Here is a 22449-nt window from a genome sequence, read left to right as displayed (position 1 = left end):
TTTCATGGACTTAAATTTTTCACCTGTGCAAGAATAGATATTAGCCTATTAATCAACAAACATAAATTGAACTACTATATGCCAGGTCATTGCAAGGAAATGGTTTACATTCAACCAATCAACCAACAAGAATTTTTAGTACTTCTTATGTGTTAGGCACTGTGGATACAACCTAATAGGCACTGGGGATTAAAAAAAAAATGGAAAAGGGGCAGCTAGATGGCGCAGTAGATAGACCACCGGCCCTGGAGTCAGGAGTACCTGAGTTCAAATCCGGCCTCAGACACTTAACACTTAACACTTACTAGCTGTGTGACCCTGGGCAAGTCACTTAACCCCAATTGCCTCACAAAAAAAAAAAAAATGGAAAAAAAGGAATCAGAATACTGTTGAGTAGATGAAGGTCCAAGAAGACTGGGAAGGTATGAAAGAGCCAGAATGTAAAGAGTCTTAAATGCCAACAGCCAATCCATCAATCTATCAACAAGTATTTATTTCTGGCACTATGCCACATCCTGGAAATACAAGTAGAAAAAAAATATGATGCAGTTCCTACCCAAAGTGATCTCATATTCCAAGAAATACACATAAAATGTAAGCATATAGCATAAATATAAAGTGAAGAAATATAAATGTATGCAAAGTAGTTAAACACAAGCTAGCTTGGGAGGAAGGGCACTAGAAGGTAAGGTTATCAGGAAAGGCTTCATGTAGAAGCTGGTTCCTGAACTTCATCTTAAAAGAAGAGAGGAATTCCATAAGGGAGAGATTAAGGATGGAATATATTCCAGGCACAGAGCATGGCCAGGGTAAAAGTATGGAGGCAGGAGACATATGTTATTGTGGAAGGAGAATGGGGAAAATGATGAGTATGAGAGAAAAATATTCTAGGTGGCTGGAAAGTTGGCCCCGGGTTTGTATGAATTTTGTCCTAGAAGTAATTACCAGTCACTGATATTGGTTTAGTAAGGGAGTTATGTGGTTGCATTTTCATTAAGGAAAAGAAATAGGATAAATATGGTAAAAATATGTAGGATGTACTAAAGTGGGAAGATACTTGAGGCTGGGAGACTTGAGGAAGAGACATCAGTTAGGAACATGTTGCAATAATGTATATGTAAAGTTTCCCTTTTAGTTGTCTGGAATTTATGCAATACTTTGATGAGAGTTTAAACAGGTAATTTCTGTGACAGTTGAGAGAAGAGATACAATACAGGAGATATTGTGGAGATGGAAATGACAAGATTTGACAACCGATCATACATGTTGGAACAATGAAGAGTACAGGGTAATGAACACTTTATCAATCTGAAATCCTAGAAGGATGGTGGATCCTTCAATAGAAATAGGGATGTTGGAACAGGGGGACATTTAGGAGGGAAAAATAATGTGGTCAGTTTTAAACATGGTAAGTTCAAGATATGTCCAGGATATTCACATTTTTATTCAATTTTATTTTATTTTCATTTCAAAATTCCCTCCCTTCCTCTCCCTTATTCATTTGAGAAGGCAAGAAATACAAACCCAATCTAGATGTGAAGTTAGGCAAAACATATTTTCCACATTATCCATTCTACCACCACCCCACAAAGGGAGAGAAAAAAAATTCCCCAATCTATGCTCTGAGTCCATTAGTTTTCTTGAGGTTGATAGCATGTTTCATTGTGTTTTGTTGTTCATTTGTTTCACTCATATCTGAATTTTCTGACCACATTTTGTTTTTTTGTTTTTTTCAGAGATACTGGAGTAGTTTACCATTTCCTTCTCCAGTTTTCATCATGATATCTTGGGATAGTGGTGGGTTATTGTGTTGATGAGAGTTGCCAAGTCTTTCAAAGTTGTAAATTTTTCTCCTGGTTCTGCTCTTTACATAAATTCATATAACTCTTCCCAGTTGTTTTTTGCTGAAACTATCACCTTCATCATGTGTTAGAGCATAATTCATAATTCAATCACATTTATATACTATAAATTTGTTCATCCATTCACCCAATTGATGGGTATGCCCTACATTTCTTTGCTACCGTAGAAAGAGCTACTGTAAATATTTTTGTATATATGGGGAAGACATTAACTTTCAAATATTCAGTAGGCAATTGATGTTATCAAATTGAAACTCAAAGGAGAAAATTGTCCTGAATATGGAGCTCTTGAATCATCTGCCTAGAAATTATAGTTAAACCCATGAGAGTTTATGAGGCTACCTTCAGAGAGAGCACAAAAGGAGGAAATAAAAATGATCAAGACAGAACCTATGGAACATCCACAGTTAGAGGATGTGATGTAGATAAATAAGAAAACAAAAGAGACTGAGATAGAGTAGTCATGTAGGATGTGAACCAAAAGAGAGTAGTATTACAAAACCCCAAAGAGGCAAGGCTATCTAGAATGTGAATATGCTCAATGTCAAAACAAAACAAAACAAAACAAACTATATATATTGAGAGGGATCAGAAGTAAGAAACATCTAACAGTAATATCAGTACTTATAAGACTGTTGGTACCTTTGGAGAGAGTAGTTTCAATGGAATTATGGGATCAGGAAAGGAAGTAGAGGCAACGAAGAAAACTACTTTTCAAGGAGTTTGAATGAGAAAAGCATGAGAGATATAGAATGGTAGATTGATGGCAGAGTACTGTCTAGTGAAGGCTGTTGTTGTAGTTGTTGTTTTTGATGGAAAAAACTAGGAAATAATTGACAGGAGTATGTAAAGAATCAAATGGGGGCATCTAGGTAGTATGGTTGTTTGACCCTGGGCAATTTACTTAACCCCTATTGCCTCTCAATTTTTTTTTAACTCATAGAGGTTGATTATTCAAAATGGGCAGGTGAATGAGGATTAAATCTTCTAAAAAGATAGAAGGGGTAGGATCAAGTGCACACGTAATAACATGTGACATTTAAAATAATATAGATATAACTTTTGGATAAGTTTATATTAATTTATCAATATTATACAAGTAAATTTTGACCATGTGTCCCTTTAACTTCTCATGGTCCCAGGCCACATGGTAGTAGAGTTAGAAAGAGAGAGAGCTTCAGCATGCCAGTTAGCGTGAGCAGGAAAAAAGTCCCCAAAAGACACATGTGGTCCCCAGAGAGATAGCATGTGTTCCCAAGGAGACCTGAGAGAGAGAGAGAGAGAGAGAGAGAGCAAGAAAGAGACAGAAAGCCTGTGGTCACAGAAAGCAAAAAGAGACAACATGGCTATCTGCCCATTTTTTTTTTATCCTTTTTCAATGAGGTGGGTTGTTATACATTCACCAAATCTAATTGGGTCATTATACAAGAGACAAACCTAATTGGTTAGCATTATTTAAATCTAATTGGCTGAAATGACTTGAAAGTGGATTATGGTATAAGGACTCTAGAGATGACATCACAGAAAGTAATGCAAGACCCTTATTCAAGATGATAAAGGCAAAATGCATTCATCTAGGTGTGGCTTAATCCTATCAGTCCTTCAGCAATCTAGACAAAGGATCTGTCTCCATTACTTTTGTTCCCATGGCTATATCCCAGATGAGATTTGATGAAGTCTTTCAAGGAGAACTGACTTCCTGGAGTGGAGGAGGAAAAGAAGTAAGAAAAAGAGATCTCTGGGTCTCCCAAGACATCAATTATTAATAATTATTTTCTCACAAACAATAGGTTAGCCTTATCAAAGAGAAGAGCCAAATCTTTGTTGGAGAGTAAGGGAAACAAGGATAAAGTAGAAGATGATGTCAAGTTTGGGGATTTAAGACAAGGGGAGAAGAGGGACCTCAACTATAATGGTCTCAGTTTTTTAAATAAAGAAGAGATGGGTCTTATTTAAATAAAAAGATAGGAGGGTAGTTTGGAGGGCTTGAGGAAGTGAATGAAACTTTGATCCCAGTAGTAGTCAGGAGGCAATATAGCATTTTCAGTAGCAGATATGTCATCTACTCAGACTAATACCTTTGGGAAATCTCTTTGGCAGCAGAGATGCTAGGCAAGAAGGACAATTAGAAGGCTATTGCAGTATTCCAAGCAAAAGGGGCTGAAGACCTAAGCTAGGGTAATAGCTGTGTATGTATTAAAAATGAAACTTGTGGTAGTAATCATCAGATTCATTTCTCATCTTATCAAATACTGATTACGTAAATTTGGTTTTCTCCTTAATTTTCTCAAATTTATATATAATACTTATAACAACAGCAAATATTTTATAATAGTTTCATATTTTAAAAGTTTATATTTACTAGCTCATTTTTAATCTGCTCAAAATCCTCTGTGGTAGGTACTAGAAAAATCACTACCTTCACTTTACACATGAGGAAACTGAGACACATGAACATTAAATATATTTTCTGTGGTCCTACATTTTATAAGAGTCTCCAGTGCAATTCAAAGTTCAGTGTCTTATGACTCAAAGTCAAGCATTCATTTCTATGCAACATTGACTTTTTATTCATGACATATGTATCCAAAGCACTGAGCAGAAATATAATGTGGAGCTTGTATGCAGGGAGAGCAATATAATGAAAAAGAAAGAAGTCCAGATTTAGAAGTCATAACTTCAAATCCTAGCTTTGATGCATATCTATTTATCTATCTATGAGTATATGTATATGTACCTGTTTCTGTAATTCATAATTCTAGCACCCAGGGCTAATTTGATAATAGGGGAAGTAATTGGGGCAGCTAGGTTGCACAGTGGAAAAGGCACCAGCCCTGGATTCAGGAGGACCTGAGCTCAAATCTGACCTCAGACACTAGCTGTGTAACCTGGACAAGTCACTTAACCCTCACTGCCCCACCAAAAAAAAAAAAAAAGCTGGGGGAAGGGGGATCAAGACGGACTATCCATATTCTTTTGGTGAAATTGCACAAGAAGGGCAGACAGGTTAGGCAACAAATGGAAATAGGCCCCAGAGAAAGGCTAGATAATGGTCACAGGATACTGAGAGATAGTAGCCTGAACTCAGATAAAACTGTTATGGTTCCTGTAATGTAAATATCAGGGAACATGGTGTAGGAACTAGTAGAAAACCACAAGTTGAAGGCTGATTTGTGTGGAGGATCTTCTCAAGGAGGAAGTAAAGCCCACAGATTTTGGTGTTCTAAAACAAAGCCCTAGTGACCTTATACTAGTTATGGCTCTACCTACTTACTAATTACTCCCCTTTTTGACCTTGGACCAGTAATTTCACTTTTCTGTTTATCATTTAACTCATTTGCAAAATAGGTATTTATGAGGAGGTGGGGTTGCACTTCTGGCCATATAATGCCTAATATTATTATTCCCATTGATGTTTATGTGTTTGTCTCTAAAATTCTGTAATATTGATTTTTTTAACCCATGACTATTTTTTTTACAAAAACCCCTTAATTCTATGGAAATATAAAAAGGGAAAAAAATCAGTCCCATTTCAGTTAAATGTCTCAAAGAAGTTGAACTACTTTAAATAAATAATAGGAAAATTTTCAGTGAGGATAGCACTTTCTTTTAGAGATTAAACTTTATCTTTAGGATGTTCTGATCTGATAGATTAAATAAGATCTGTTATTAATATGAAATAGAACTTGTAATTGAAAAAATAAATTACATGTTGTTCAGAAACACATTTGAAGAATAACTTATTTCAGAGTTTAAAAACAAATAATTCTGTTAATCTTTTAGGCAAAGAAATGGTCCTTCTGAATGCCAGGCACCATATTCCTACAGATGGTCCTGATGAGAAGATCTAGTTCATTATAGGTGAAAATGTGAATTTTATATCCTTATTAAGAGTAAAAAAATGGATCCTCAGCTCAAAAGGAAGTATATGTTGGTAGGCAAATAGGAGCTTGTTTAGTTCCTCTCTGCATCAGGAGAACCTGCAATATTTGCTGTAAGCACTTTTCCACACTTGGCTATGAAAAATAAGGAAAAATAAAATGCATAAATTGTACCAGATGCTTCCTTAACTTATCCTATGAAATAATTTTGATGGGTGGTTATGAATTCGTAAGTAATGTTTACTTCTGAAATGCCATAATTGCTTTTGGAACTATTTGAGGCATTTTGAATTGTGTCTGTTTTTATTGTAATATAGAATTGTATTGCCGTTTTATGAAGTGGCATCTTTTTGATGCATGGAGGTACTGGATCCATTTGTTATCCATCATGAGGAAACCAGATAAGTAAATATTACAACTATAACTGAAATGCTTCTTTTTTACATGAATAAATGAAAACCATTTAGAATCCAAAAGCAGAAACACTCTATCTGCAGACTGACAAATTGCATATCGGTGTGCTTTCAGAAATCAGTCTGGCTCCTACACTGAGGATGAGGGGAATGACTGCCTCTCCTCTGATGAGGTTTCTGGAATAGAGGTATAACTTCCATGAAGGAATGGAGTGGGTCAAAATAATATGCATAAAGCACTTTGCAAACTTTGTCTTTCCATACTTAAATGAAAACCTTCACTAATAATAATGTTATATAATTAGAACTATGAGCTCACCATGGAGTGTATTCCCTCCATCAATGCTGATCACAATGCTCCCATATAACTCTCCCTTCCTCCATAATTCTTGTCCATATCTTTCCAGAACTTTATGACAGGGAGTCTACTAAACATCCAAGGGGTGTTCCTTGCTTTCTCATAATACTGGATAATAGTTCCAATGGTTATGTGTTGATCAACTGTGATAGGCTAATTTCTTCTCACCAATCCAATGGTACAAGAAAGTTCCAAAGGACTCATGATGGAGAAGGCTCTCCAAAACCAGAAAAAGAAAAAATAAAGGAACTGTAGAATATGGATGCTGATTGGACCATATTATTTCTTTTGTTTTTGTTTCTGTTGTTTTTCTTTTTTGAGGTTTTTCCTTTTTGTTCTGATTCTTCTCTTATAACATGACTAATGCAGAAGTATGTATAATGTTATTATTATAATATATATATATTATAATATAGGTGTTTTATATATATTATATATTATATAATATAGGTGTTTTATATATATATATATATATATATATATATATATATATATATATATATATATATATATATATATAAAACACCTATATTAGCTTACCTGCTGTCTAGGGGAGGGAGAAAAATTTGAAATTGGAAATCTTATCTAAGCAAATGTTGAAAACTAAAAATAAATATTTATTTTTAAAATAGTTCCAGTGGTTGATTGGTATCCTTGAGCTACATATAACATTGAAGTAGCCCCATAAAAATAATCAAACTAAGTACTAATCCTCTTCCTCAATTGTTCTAATGATATGACCTCCACCTGTAGGCTGTGAAAAGTGATCTGCTAGAAGAAGAAATGAAAATAATTGATAAATTACTTCAATTTGTGTTCTTTGAGATATTCTGGGAGTTCTGATGACAATTTAAGGTATGATTCTCTCAATCCACAAACTGCTCCCTTGGAAGATGTAGACTTCAACACTTATCAGACTTCTGGTGAACTGTTACTACCCAGAGGAGGTAATTGACTGAATCTGAAAGATTTCCCAAAGTCTCTAATGATTTGCAAGAGAAAAGGGCATGTAATATCAGACTTCATATTAGGGAAAACTCACCTTTATGATACAACCTTATAATAAGTGGTAAAACATAGCTTATCTTAGTGTGATTCCAAACACATAGCTGCTAATTCTTGTCCATTCATATCCACAATCTGATCAAATAATATATTCCCAGTACAATGCGATAAGCTTTTGTAGGCAGGTTAGAATCATATTTCAAAAGTTTTAAATACCCAAGCAGAAGAGTTTGTATTTAATTGTGAAGGCAATAGGGAGCCATTGATGCTTCTTAAAAGGGGGAATAACACTGTCAGATCTGGACATTCAGAATATCATTTTGGCAGAAAAATAAATCACTACATTGGTCATGTCTGCAAATGCCTATTTCATTATTTATCTCTAATCAATTTTGGTTCTGTCAAGAAATGGGAATTATTTTTCATCATCAGTTTTTTAAAAGCTAATTTGGTTACTCCTAAGTTCATAATATTTTTTAAATTTTGTTTTTAAATATCTACCAGCCATTTGAAAGATAGGGGAAATGTTCCACACAGGAAGTGACTTCTAAACTGAGTCTTAAAGGGAGCTAAGAATTTCAAAAATTTGAGATTTGAATTTTGCCACTTCAAAGAATGAAGATTCAGACCATGCAAGATGAGATTGGGGAATGGTGAGTAAGCCAATTTTTGTGAAAGGGCAGTGGAATAAACAACCCAAAAGGCAAGAGTAAAGTAAATAAAAGACCATATAGAATAAGAAGATAAAAAAGTATGTGTATTTTTTTTTGTTTTTAATCTTCTTATGGGAAAGTACTTAATATGTTGGAAGAAGGGAATAAAATGATAGTGATATAAAGGCTGAATTTGGAGTGAGTGGACATGGTTTCTCATTTTGTTTCTGATACTTCTTGCCTGTGTGACCTGGGGGAAGTCTATTTACCTATCTGGACCTCAGTTTCCTTTTAAGTAAAATGAGGAGTTTGGACTGTATGTTTTCTAAGATCTTTTCCAACTCTGAATTTATAATTCTATAAGCACATAGTTCTATACTTTTCAGGAATTGATAGAAGAGGGAAGAATTAAAGGCAAGGCAATCGGGTGATAAACTTTTACAATAGCTTGGGTCAGAGGCAATATGCTTCTAGACTATTTATGGTTATGATAACAGCAGTGGAAATGAGGACAGAGGTCAGATTTGCGGATGAAGGAATATAATCAAAGATACTGCCAAGATTTTGATCCTGCATGCCTGGGAGAATGATGCTGCCATGAAGATAAATAGGGAATTTGGAAGAAAGATATGTTTTGAACAACAGATAAAGAATTCAGTTTCTAAGAATTAAGTTTTCAAGGCTGGAGAGCTATTTAAGTTGAGGTATCCAGTAGGTAGTTGGAAACAACACAGCACAATAGACAGAGAATAGGATTCAGAATCACAGGGCCTGGGGTAATGATCTCCAAAGCCTCATCCAACTTTATAACTATGATTTATGATCCTATTTGTTAGTTGGAAATGTGTAACTAGAGCTCATTGAAGAAGTCAAGCATGGAAATATAGATGTGGGGCGATATGCATAGAGGAAATAAATGAAGTGATTATTGTATGTGATATCACCAAAAGTGAGAATGGAGAGAGAAGGAGGCCAAAGAATGAGCTTTGGAAGATGATTGCATTTTAGCTATGGTAAGAAGATGAAAAACCAACAAAAGAGGCCTTGGTAAGAACTTAGCTCAAAGATGATGAGAATCATGAATGTAATGGTTGCAAAGAATCTCTTAGGCCATATAGTCTTAAGAAAGATTTTTATGCATAAAAAATAAGGAATAAATTGATGATGATGATGATGATGATGATGATGATGATGATGATGATAATGATAATAATAATAATAATAATACAGCAGGTACAGGTGGTCGAGTTTCCTAGCCAAGCATGGCTAGGTTCAAACAGTACTATAAGGCTTTCTCCCAATTGCCACAATTGAATAAAGTTTTCTTACAAGACAGGAATTGGACTACACTCATAATTGAATAGAAAGGTAACTGAGCTAGCTCCTGAACAAAATGGAGTTAGTGTGGTTCACTCAATTTCGACTGCCATTTGCTGTTGTAATACCCTCAATTCCCTCATAAAAGAAAGAGTGGAAATGGTTGATGGAACACTGTACCCAAAGAAAAAATGAAAAGAAAAACTACTAGAGAAAGGTTAGCCTTAGTGAGGATGAGATACACCATATCCTTTGGGACTGGAAAGATGAATGAATTACAAAAAAGTCCCAATGAATTTCTAAGGAATGGGAGAGGGAAGTACTTTCCCATCTTCATATCTGATGCCCTCAATGTGCTCAATGAAGTATGAATTGAGGTCACCTGCTGATAGGTTTCTATGCTGGGGTGTGTGTGTAGGGGGGCATGGGAGTGAAAATTTAAGGATTTTCAGGTGAGTACTTAAAGAGAAGTAAGTTTATAATACCTTCCAGGGATATAGGGAGTCAGCAGGAGATAAACCAAGCAATGATTTGAGCTGGAGTAGTTGATAAATAAACGGGAATGAAAATGGGCCCCGAATTATAGGTAGATTTGGGTGTTAAAAAAAAGTCTTAAAAATTAAAAATTTGCTAAGTTGGTAGAACATCTTAGACCACAGTTTGGAAAAAATCGCCATATTACATATAGGATTTTATAGGGCCAATATGTATATGGATCTTGCTGAAGTTTTAAGGTTTTGTAAGGAATTTCTGGAGGCAAGATATTTAAAGACCTATGTGGGGACCAATTTTTAATTGGGGTATGTTAGCTAAACAGCTCGCCACAATATTAGGGCAAGGAAGGAGACCGGCAGCCTCCCTCAAAACAGAGCAGGATTTATTTTAGCAAGAATGAACTTAAAAAAAAAAATACAAACAGGATCAGTAGGACCAAGGGAAAGGAAATAAAATGGGGAAAGGGAAATTATACAACCTGAAAAAATACCACCACCCAGGAATCAGCTGAAAATACACAGAAGAACTCCTGTCGCCTTCCAGGGTTCAGCTAGAATGCCCAATTCTCCTCCCCCAATCTCAGAAAAACCCTACACAGCCCCAGCCAATGGGATGGCTGCTCTGACAGTCACATGACTGCCCTCACTAGGCTTCCAATCATTATAATTTTGCCAGGCCCATGTAGGCGTCAGCGAGTGGTGATGTGATGAGGTGCCAGCTCCATGGCAATGGCTACAACCAGTGGGTGGAGCACCATGTGGTTTGTGGAGCCCCAGGCCAGTGCCTGCGGAGGCAGAAAAACCTCAAATAATAATGAATTCTTTATACCTACTTGATTGTGAGGGCCTCAAGTTACAAGCTAAGGATTTTTTAACTTTAGCCTGAAAGGAAGAGAAATAGCCTGGTTTTAGTTCTATTACCTTCACTCTTTCCCTTAACCTAGAAAATAGTCTAGGAAACTAATATAAAACAACACTGACCCTAAGGCGATTTTGTAAACAGGGATAAGAAAAGATGGGAAAAGAAATGAAGTCCCTTTGTACTCAGATTTTATTTGCACAATTTCATAACTATGAAATAGAATCTCTCCCAGAATTAGTGTGGCATATGCCTCATAGTCATTCCTTACACAGGAAATTTTTATTGCATTTGACAAACCATAATTTTCTCTGTCTCTGTCTTTGTCATTCTGTCTCTCATTCCCCCTCACTCTGTCTCTGCCTCTCTTTGTCTCTATGCATGTGTCTGGCTGTCTTTCTGTCTCTGTCTATCTCTGTCTGCCTGTCTCTGTCTCTGTCTCTTACTCTCTCCTCCAACAACCCCACGATGGTCAACAGTCAGTAAGATAAATGCATACTAAGGATTTTTCAGGCCCTCAAAAGAGGGTACTTAAATAACCAAGTAGGCCTCACTGACCTTCTAGCCCTATGCCCTAGTAGTAGTAGTGACTCCTGGGCCCACTTTACTGAACATCTTTTCCTCACATCATGATTAATATCTATAGCTATACCGCATTCCCTATTCAGCTCTACATGGCTGGAAAGTTTAATATATAAAGGGAGGTGATGGTGGTATAAGTGCTTATCAGTATGAATGAGTGTATGTGTAGGTGAATGTGTATGTGCGTTGAGTGAAGTATGGCTTGGAAGTCACAGATGGCACATTAGAAAAAAGAAATATAGTAAAATGAGTAAAATATATTCTCATTCACAATTTCCTAGAGGCCCCTTGGTTGTTAATTGAAACTTTTGTCTACTTTATTGAACAATAAAAGTGACAGCAACTACTCCCAGGTGTCCTTCAGTATTAAAAAGAGGATAAAGGGTTCCCAGCAAAGGTGACAGAAATTAATGCGGTGAGCCCAGCTATCAAACATTTTGATATGTGAATTGCCTGATATTTCTATAATGCTGTCTTATGATTGGAAATGTTATCGCTTCTATTGAATCAATAGAAAATGTTAAAGCTCCGAGGAACCCCAATTACAAAATAAAGCTAGAAGGTTAACATCTGGGAGCAGCAGAGATAGAAACAATTTCTATTGTCATACCTTCCTGACAAGTAAATGTCAGAAACATAACACCTTCCCCTGGTCTCAGTATAGAGCACATGTAAAAGAGCTATTGTAAGGCCGCCTCAAGTCAAATCACCTGTCATCCCAGCTTTGACATGGAATTACTTTTGTTTTATGCATCTATTAACCTTGAACTATCAGCATTTGTTTTAATGTTCCATCCTGAAGTGACCTAAATGTACTTTTTAAATGCACCCAGTGCAGCAGCTGGGAGCCTGGAAGGAGTGGGAAAGGAGAGGGAATGAAGGCTGAACCCCCTTATACTTGGGATTGGCAGCCTTGGCAGGAGGGAGATCGGGAGGTGACCATTCCCTCAAGTACCAACCCCACTGCCTTGCAATTTGGCTTTAAAGATGTGTGCACTTGAATCTTGGTGGCTTTTCTATCTTTAAGAAGTCTGTATTATGAAGAAAATGTCCGTGATTCATACCTTGAGCCCTTATCAATGAACACTTCACATATCTGTTCACACCTGAATGCTTATTAGAAAGAATAATGTTAATAATTCATAAGGCTTAGGAAGTATTTTCCTAACAATTATTGTTTGAGAGACCAGTGGAATATTCGGTTTTACAGATGAGGAAGATGATACTAATAAAGGTGTTATGATTTTCCTAAGGTCACAGTGGTAGTAACCTTCAGAGTCATTACTCAGATTTCTCTACTCCAAATTCAGCATGATGACATCTATGGCACACTACTAGACACACTAAAAGTAATGAAAAGCTACATTAAGAACATAGGTCTCCTTTCCCTGAAATGGGCTCTATCCACGGTCTGCCTTAAGGAACTTAAAAGTAGGCCGTCACATGCTTCCTTCATTTGATTTTCTTCACTGTGTCTGTTGGGTAGATCTCCATGGTGCCCAGCCTACTTGGCATGAGGATTTCCAGGGGCAAAAGGCAAGCTGATCTCTCTCCAAGTATACATTACTATTTAGAATAATGAAAGACCAGCTGCTGTTTTCAATCAGTCAACACACATTTATTAAGCATCAGCTACATTCTGGGTACTGTGTTAGGAAATGAGGACTAAGAGAACAATGAAGCGATGTTTAACTTCAAGCAACTTACATTAATTTTACATATTAAGTAAATATCATGAACACACAACACACATATGTATGTATGTGTGTATATATACATATCTGTATGTATATAGTATACATATAATGTGTATATATATATGTGTGTGTGTGTGTGTGTGTGTGTGTGTGTACATACGTGTATGTTTGTATATTTGTGGAAGGTGGCTGGAACTAGCGGCTGGAGGGTAAGAAAAGGATTACTTCTTTTTTCTTTTCTGTCTTTTTTTTCAGTCAATTGGGGTTAAGTCACTTGCCCAGGGTCATACAACTAGTAAGTGTCTAAGGCCTGATTTGAATTCAGTTCCTCCTGACTCTAGGGCTGGTACTCTAGCCACAGTGCCACAGAAAAGAATTTCTGAATGAGGTCATTGATTATAAGTTTCCTGGAGGCCCAATGGTGGCTGTAAGCAATTGCTGAGCAAAATTATCAAATTGGTATTTTTGAACTTCATTGCATGCTGACTTCTGTTTAATGGGTTATTTTTCTCATTTAGATGCTCCCCCTTTTTGTTGTGAAACTAATGAGGAGCTGAAACTAATTCCTACCAATGAATAAATTATCAACTTAACTTTGGGTGGGGCAGGGGGGTGAGGATACTGTCATTTTAAAAAGAAAAAAATGTGGACCACAAGGAGATGCTAACAATTAATGCAGAAGAATTTATCACTAAGGTTGGAATTTGAGTATGTGTCAACTGAATGGGAGAGATTACTTTCCAGTGGAACATTCCTTATGTTCCTCCAATTACAGAACTGGAGAGTTGGAAGGGGCTTTAGTGGCCATCTACTCCAATGAATACATAAAAGAAGTGCCCCCTATATCATGTTTGAAAATTAGCCCTGCAGTCTTTGAGAATGTCTATCCTGCTTCTGGACAGTTCTCATTTTAGCAACTTTCCCCTGATATCTAGCCCAAATTGGCCTCCTTACAACTTCTCTTTCTCCTCACTTAAAACCCTTCATTTATTTAACATTGTAATTACAATCAAGTTTTTCTTCTTCCACTTCAGTTTCCTTCCTTCTCTGTCATCCCCCACCAAGTCTCACTTCTTTTTCCTTTTGGAGCATTTCATTCTCCCCAACAATACAGAACATAGAGAGGTGTGCTTGGAGACCCTTCACCTTCTCTAGAAGGGAGATCAGTTGACTAATTACTTTTTTAAAAATACTTTAATTTTCACCTTAACCCTGGGCACCTGGCTAAACTTTTATAACCAATTATCACCTCTTAATAACTTGACATCTCCACTCACCTTGCTAATCTGTATTTGTTTTATCCATTTTCCCCACCCACTGATTGAGACATTATCAATTTGCTTTACTCTCTAATTGTTCCATTTACCTTTTCTTAATTATCTTGCCTTTTCTTGTCAGTGACATGCTTCTTTTCCTTCTTGAAGCCACATATTCAGGATGCCTAAATCTTCCTCCATCCTCTTCAATTCCTTTATATCCTTACTGGCCTTTCCCCCCCTCTCTCAACCCAGAAGTAGCAAATAGCAAGGACTAGTTTTATTTCTTCACAAGAAATCATGATCCTATCATTTGCTACTTCTCAACTATTTCCTACTTTATACCTTAACTACTTCACCTGATTTAAGAATTTGACAATGTTCAGAAGTTTATCACTTTCTCTCCAGGATGTTTGGTCTAGGAACCCAATAACTCTTTACTGAATGATACTGTCAGAAAATCCTCCTCTTTATTCAATCAGTTTAATCCCAGAATTCCTTTGCTTGTCCAAGAATCCCTCCTTTGTCTTACTACTGGCTGAATTTTTGCAAATTATGGCTTAAGCCATGAAATCTTCATGACAGATATTTCTATCCTGAGATCCTTGGGGCCACATGGTTCTACAAAACTTGGCTACATCTTACCTGTAATATAGGTGAACAATAACATCTCAGTTTAAAATTATGGCAATAAAGTAATGCTTCCTGTATAATAATCACCACCACCACCACCACCACCATCATCATCATCTCCTTCATCATCATCTTAAAATTCGATTCAAACTGAATACTAGTAGTTAATCACACCATGTACTTTCCTGCTTCAATACTTTCATGAAGTATTTCATTTCCAAATCTCTATTTAAATTAACTTTTTGAGGAATCACTTAAGTCTCACCTTATCCATGAAGCTTTTACTAAAGATGAGAATATTTGCATCTTCAAAAATTTGTTTAAAGCACTTGGTCTTGATAGCACCGTTGCCTCCCATGTTATTTTGCTTAGTATCTTATTTATGTGTATGAAAATATTGTCCCATCTATTAGAGTATAAGCTCCTGGAGGGCAGTAACTTTTTTATGTTTGTAGTTACTTATAAAATGTTCATTAAATTAAATGTGTTAAATATTACTTGACAACTAAAAGTTCTGGGAAAAACAAAACAAACAAAAAACATGACCTAGTCAGGTTTAAAATTTCTTTGGAAAGGGAGGATATGAAAATACAGCTAACTAATAGTATAATATAGAATATTCTGAATGCAAAGTGAATGGCTCTCAAACTATAAGTTCTGAGACAATTGATAAGGAGAACTGGTGTTTTAGGGTAGGCTACATAGAGGAAATGTGTGTGTGTGTGTGCCTTGAAAAAATGTAAGGGGTGATGACATTTAAGTAAAGGCTCAACTTGCAGGGGCTGCTAGTATAGGAATGCCACATATTTTTAAAACTCACTCTTTTTCACAAAAAAGTCAAAGAATATTGCAGATCAAGGATAGCATGGGACCAAACAGTCAAACTAGCAACTGTCCATGCCTAGATGAACATTTAGAAACCAGCTGGAAAACCATTCTACATGTTTGTTAGTGACACATCATTCAAGCACAGAGCATTGTGGGAGTTATTTTACATCTGGCTTTTGTATTTAAATGATCACTTACATCACCAACTTATTTTGCTAAAATAAAGCTGACACAATCAGCTCTATCCAGGAATGGATTAATTCAAGAAAAAGCTAGAGTAACTTCTTTTTAGCCAGTCAGATAGTAGGTCACACCCCTAGCTTAAATGAAACCTGCACAGGGTAGAATAACTTTTGTAAAAAGGTATAAATGTCTTCATTACTCTACTCCTACTCAGCTTCTAAATTGGCCTATAATCAACCTCTGGCGACATGACCCAACATTTGGGACTTCCCTTTGAAAAAATCCACAGAAGCTAAGGTTACCATCTATTTGCTCTCTTCCAAGAATAAGATGGCTGATGCCCACATATTTAACCACAGTAACATAAAAAGAAAATTATAGTAAGTGTTTTCATTTTCCCAGGAGCAACTATGAAAGTATTGTCCATCAGAGTGAGAACTTACTGTCCTGGTGAAATAATTCTTGTGGCCCCAAAATGAATAATTATAGCAGTACTGAATCTACAAAATTCCATTTGAAGTTAGTAAAGTTTACTTTGAGTTAGTCTGAAGGACTAGATCTGATCTTAGCAATATTTCTGTATTTCAGACTATATGACATTTAGGAAGATGTGTAATCCAAAAGTAATTGGGTGAGTGTATCACTAGATAAGGCTATTTCAGCACACTATTTGCGGGATAAATGTAAAAAGACAAAGCATTACTCATATTGCAAAGCTCTAATTCATATTTATGCCTAGTGTCCAGCACACCAAATTGTTTATTTTCTCTTTTATATTAACAATTTCCTAAATCGATGAAAAGTGAGGGCTTTGGATTGGTTTATGAAAGCCTACCATCCCAATTGCTTTAAAGCTCTTTATTTTCTATAGGAGTCAGTCAAAATTAAATCAGGGCTTTTTTACATGCCTTCTCTCTCTTTTTTTAATTTTATAAAACTATGGAGGACAGGCATACATATTATATATGGATATATAAATATATTTATTTTTAATACCTGGCCTGTAGTAGTCACAGTCTCACAGATCAAACCATTTTAATAGTTAGATAAGAAATTGATTGAAAGTCAATCATTCTGTCAATCAAGCAACAAGTATATATTGACCACTAAATACATACCCAGAGATCATATTATAATGTGTGCTCAGAAACACTTTAATCAGAGGAAGTAAAAAGATTATTAGAAGCATAGGGGTTGGGGGGCAGCTAGGTGGTACAGTGGATAAAGCACAGGTCCTGAATTCAGGAGGACCAGAGTTCAAATCCAGCCTCAGACACTTGACACTTCCTAGCTATCTGACCCTGGGCAAGTCACTTAACCCTAATTGCCCTGAAGAGAAAAGAAAAGAAAAGAAAAGAAAAGAAAAGAAAAGAAAAGAAAAGAAAAGAAAAGAAAAGAAAAGAAAAGAAAAGAAAAGAAAAGAAAAGAAAAGAAAAGAAAAGAAAAGAAAAGAAAAGAAAAGAAAAGAAAGGAAAAGAAAAGAAAAGAAAAGAAAAGAAAAGAAAAGAAAAGAAAAGAAAAGAAAGGAAACATAGGCGCTGGGTTCTAATTTTTTGTAAAAAGCTCAGAATTTCAAGTCTAAAAGGGATTGTAGAAATCATCTGTGAAGGAATGGAAAGAGCACTAGATTTAGTCAGTACTTCTAGGTTTGAATCCAATTCTGGTAATTACATGAATAAAAGCAAGTAACTTTCCCTTTAGGGGTCTTAATTTCATCTCTAAAAGTGATGAGAACGGAAGAGATAATCTTACAGACTTCAGTCTGCCCTATGATTTATTTTACAACTCTCCTCTTACAAATTAGAATTTTAAGACCTTAAGAAATGAAATGGCTTATCCAAGAGGATATAGCTAGTTAGTGGCAGAATCAATAGTTTCATGAATGTTTCCTAACAATTAAGTGCTCTTTTCACCATGCTGCACGAACATATCCTGTATATATCATAGGATGAGGTTTGACCCTTCCCCTTTCCCTCATCAGGGTAGCTAAGCAATGACGCCCAGATAGGTCTCTCTTCCTTCATAGAGGGTACTCCTGTCTCATCCAGTATAGTTTGATGGCTAGTAATATCAAAGATGGATAGATATACAGTCTAAATAATCCTTCACTCAATCATGTGTATATAGACTGTAAAAAGCTCAGGAGCAAAAATCAAGTCCCAGATATTGGACTTCCTCTAAAAAGACTATACCTTGGGGAATTACAGTCACTAACTCTATCCTGAAAAAAAAAAAGTGGAAGTTTTCCTTAACCCCCGTCTTCCCCAAATACCTCATTCAATTTCCTTAAAAGGAGCTTTGTTTCCAGATATTATAAAATGAAGTATATACCTAATGTATAATGGGAGAGACTATCTTCTGTAATTTTGACAAATTTTATGCACCCTGAGCCTACCCAAGTAGCAAGTGAGTGCTACATCAGAACATTTATCTTTAATATCCTACCTAGTTCTGTCTTCTCCATCAGTATCTACCTCTGAACTTTATAACTATGTTCTCTCTGGGTCCCACTTAAGGACAGCCCTCCTCTTTCAAGGTAACATTTATCACTCCGAATAAACTAGTAAGTATCTATATGCTAAGAAATGATGCTGTACTAATATGCTACCCCTCCTAGATAACATCTGTCAATTTTAACAGAACCCTAATGGAGATCATCCCTTAACCCAAAGAGGATTTCAACAGCGGTAGTTTCAGCACCTGTAGGAGAGCTATCTGGGGAGCAGGTTGGGTTTCATGGGGGCCCTCATCACACCAATTCTCCTGGTAATAGATGACTTATATGTCACAATGAGGAAACTACATATAGTATTTTAGAGGTTAAGGGAATTACACATGGGCAAATAACAAACAAGTTTCAGGGGTCAGATGCATAATCAGGTTTTACATCACTCCAAGATTAAAATTGATTCTAGTATATCACATTCCCTCTCCCTGCAGGGGATTTGGCCTACTTCTAGGTCTTTTAATGTTCAGATACTAAGTCCCTTAGTAAAAAGCAAAGTCATTCAGGATGCATTATTCCCCTTTGTATCCCCACTTTATCTAGCACAGCACCTCAGACATTGCTCAGTATTATTGTTGCTGTTGTTGCTCCTCCTTTCCACTGGAAGAAGATCAAGGACAATATAAAGACAATTCTTGACTTGCCCTAGAATTGAATTTAAGTAAGGTAGAGCTGCACAATCATCAGCCTCTCTCTCCTACAGAGTGATCTGACTTCAATGCATGACATAAGTCAAGGCTTTGGGCTTTCTAAATTAAGGTCTTTCATATACCTCAGTTTGTCAGAGGAAATGCCCATTCAATAAATAAGGGTTAGGTAAGAATGGAGATAAAAGATGGCCTAATTAACCATAACAAATTATCAATCTGGGAAGTAAAGACCCTCAGAGTTTCTGACCAGAAAAGAAAACAAATGCTATTTGACTCATTCTAAGACATAAAAAACTAAACAATGAGTTGTTCAGTATATATTGAATGAATGAATAATGTTACCAGCACAATGTCAGGCAAAATAAATGATTATTGATTGATCAATATAGAATGTATATATTCTCCACTGCCTATCCAATTCACCAAATTTTCATAATCTTTCAATATTCAGCCCAAGTCCCTTTTCCCAAAGAAGATTTTTGTGACCATTTCATTTTCATTGATTATTGCCTTCTCTAAAATGAGTGTATGAAATGAGTTTCATTGCTTGTATGTTAAATTTGATTTAAAAATATGTTCTGCTTGGTGATCTCTTGTACAAATATTTTTGTTATTATTTAACTTTTGCATTGTCACTTAATTTTAATCAACACTAGCACAAGGCACTCCATCACCCAACTCTATGCATTTTTACTGGCTACCCCCCATGCTAAGAATTATATCCCTCCTTATGTCTGTCCCCTGGCTAATACTCAGCTAAATTTTCTTATGAAAGCACCCTTTCCTAGTCCTTTTCTTTAATTTTATTTTTAAGTTATGGAATAAAACAAACATTTCTAAAACATGATGCAATAAAAATATGATTGCACATGTAAGCACAAATCTACTATGCACAACTTGCTATTCCTTTAAAATATAAAACAAAATCATCATGTATTTTTCCCTTTTTTTCTTCCCTCTCCCCACCCAGAGATGACTACCATTAGACACAAATAGGCATATATATGTAAAATTATTCTATACATACTTCTATTTATTAGTTCTTTCTTTGAATGCAGATAACATCATTCTTTATCTGTCCCTTATAGTTGATTTGGGTATTTATGACAGACAAAATAATTTATTTGCTCAAAGTCATATCCACAACTTTTTTTAGCTATTCTGCAAATGATGGGCATCCATGCAATTGCCAGTTCTTTGCCACCCCAAAAAGAGTTGTTATATATGCTTTAGAACTAATAGGTTCTCTTACTTTTTCCCTAATCATCTTTGTAAATAGATCAAGCAGCAGTATTGCTGGTCAAAGGGTGTAGGTAGTTTAATAACTTATTGAGCATAATTCCAGATTGCTCTCCAAAACGGTTGGATCATTTTACAATTCTACATACAATGAATTAGTGTCCCAATTTTTCCATATCCCTCCAATATCTGTCACTTTCCCTTTCTATCATTTTAGCTAATCTGGTAGATAAAAATGAGATTGTCTCCAATTTATCTTGAATATATCCGGTTTGTACATGATTGTTGTACATAGTTATTATTATCCTCATAAGATTATAAATTCCTTGAGAGCTAGTGCTCATTTTTTTGTTTGTTTCTGACTAGCTGACTCTACTGCCCAACTGCTTGTATATCCAGTCTTTAGCACAGTGCCAGGCACATAGTAAGTAGTTGATATGATAAATACCTGTTGGTTCAATTTGTCTAGACCCTATTATCACAATTAGATCACAAGTTCTTTAGATCACATTATTCAGGATGAAGAGATCAGTTATATATTAAATCATCCATAAGCATTATTAAGAGTAACATAGCAGTATAGGGAGAGTTGTCTTAGGAGTGAAAAACACCTGGGTTCAGATCTTACCTCTAAAATACATTGATTATTCAACACTGGATAAGTCATTTTTCAATCCAGTTTCACACACATACACATTATTAAGTTCCTACTTTATGCAGACACTCTGTTCTTGGGATACAAAGAAAAATTAGAACCATTCTGTACTTAGGAAGTTTAAACTCACTTTTGTAGAGAAACCACATATATACGTAAAATTAAATAGTAAATGTATACATAGTGATTTCCAGACCTCTGAGTGAAACTACTTCTGAGTCAAACCATAGGGCAGTTAATTATCATACCCTTTACAGTAGCAATGGTATTGTTGATTTAACTTTTACCCCCTTAGCAAATTTGGGAAAGGAGAAGGAAAATATGTTCCTGTCATTAGGAAATTAAATGTTGAGTGCCTTCTTCTACAGCATAGTCGTCCATGAAATCGTTGTTTCCAATTCTCATCAAGGTTGACTCTGAAAAAAACAAAACAACAAAAACAACAAAGGTTGACTCTGTCGAGGTCTTGCTTAATATCTATATTTGTCTATCATTGGAGGACCAAGCCAGAAAAATTTAGGTAGGTTTATCACAAAGTTGGCCATTGTGACGATTGTATTTTTGCATTGCATAGATCTCAAAGACAATAAATAGGCCATCTTGAAGAAGTATCCCCACCAATGAAATAACAAATTCCTTAAATATTAACATCCGTAGATATTCTTAATGCATGCATAAATAGTCTAAAATTTCTGAAGTATTCATAGTTTTCCTGATTAGAAGAAAATATTTTGTTTCTTCATATTTTCTTTCAGACTAGTTCATGGTTAATACATATTATACTTTGCTCTAGAGTAAGGGCAGTCTCATATCCTTTGATTTTCCTGATACCTAGTTTACCTGTATTTATACTGAGTACTTGACACATGTTTGTTGAATGAGTCACTGATTGAAAGCATGGAAATATCCACATGTGCCAGTTTATTTCTTCCTATATCATTTTTACATGGTAACATAGAGACATGGGCTGGGATTCAACATGGGGTATTAAATTTTGGCTGTGGAGAGCAGAATTTGTTAAATGAATCCTTACACTGAGAATTGTCCAGATGAAATGAAGATGATGGTGGCAGGGAGAGAAATTACCTCAATGATGTCTAAAATTCATTTTACAACTATTGCTATCATATTTATTGCCATTTTTATTGAAAGCAATATATTTTCTTCAGAACCGACAGTACTTGCATATGCATTATTGCTGAATTGTAGAAAAATGACTAGCATCATTCAAGGATGGCCCTGGGCAAAACTGTGAAGGAGTGGAAATGTGTCTCTGGCACCCTCCTCTGGTTCCTTCATGTGGCCCTCTCTTTTCTTTAAGTGATATTCACCTGCCCATCAGCTAGTGAGCTAACGCTGTCTGCTGACTGCTCAGAGG

Source organism: Dromiciops gliroides, chromosome 1, assembly GCF_019393635.1.
Source record: "Dromiciops gliroides isolate mDroGli1 chromosome 1, mDroGli1.pri, whole genome shotgun sequence".
Lineage (NCBI taxonomy): Eukaryota > Metazoa > Chordata > Mammalia > Microbiotheria > Microbiotheriidae > Dromiciops > Dromiciops gliroides.
This window is presented reverse-complemented; position numbering follows the sequence as displayed.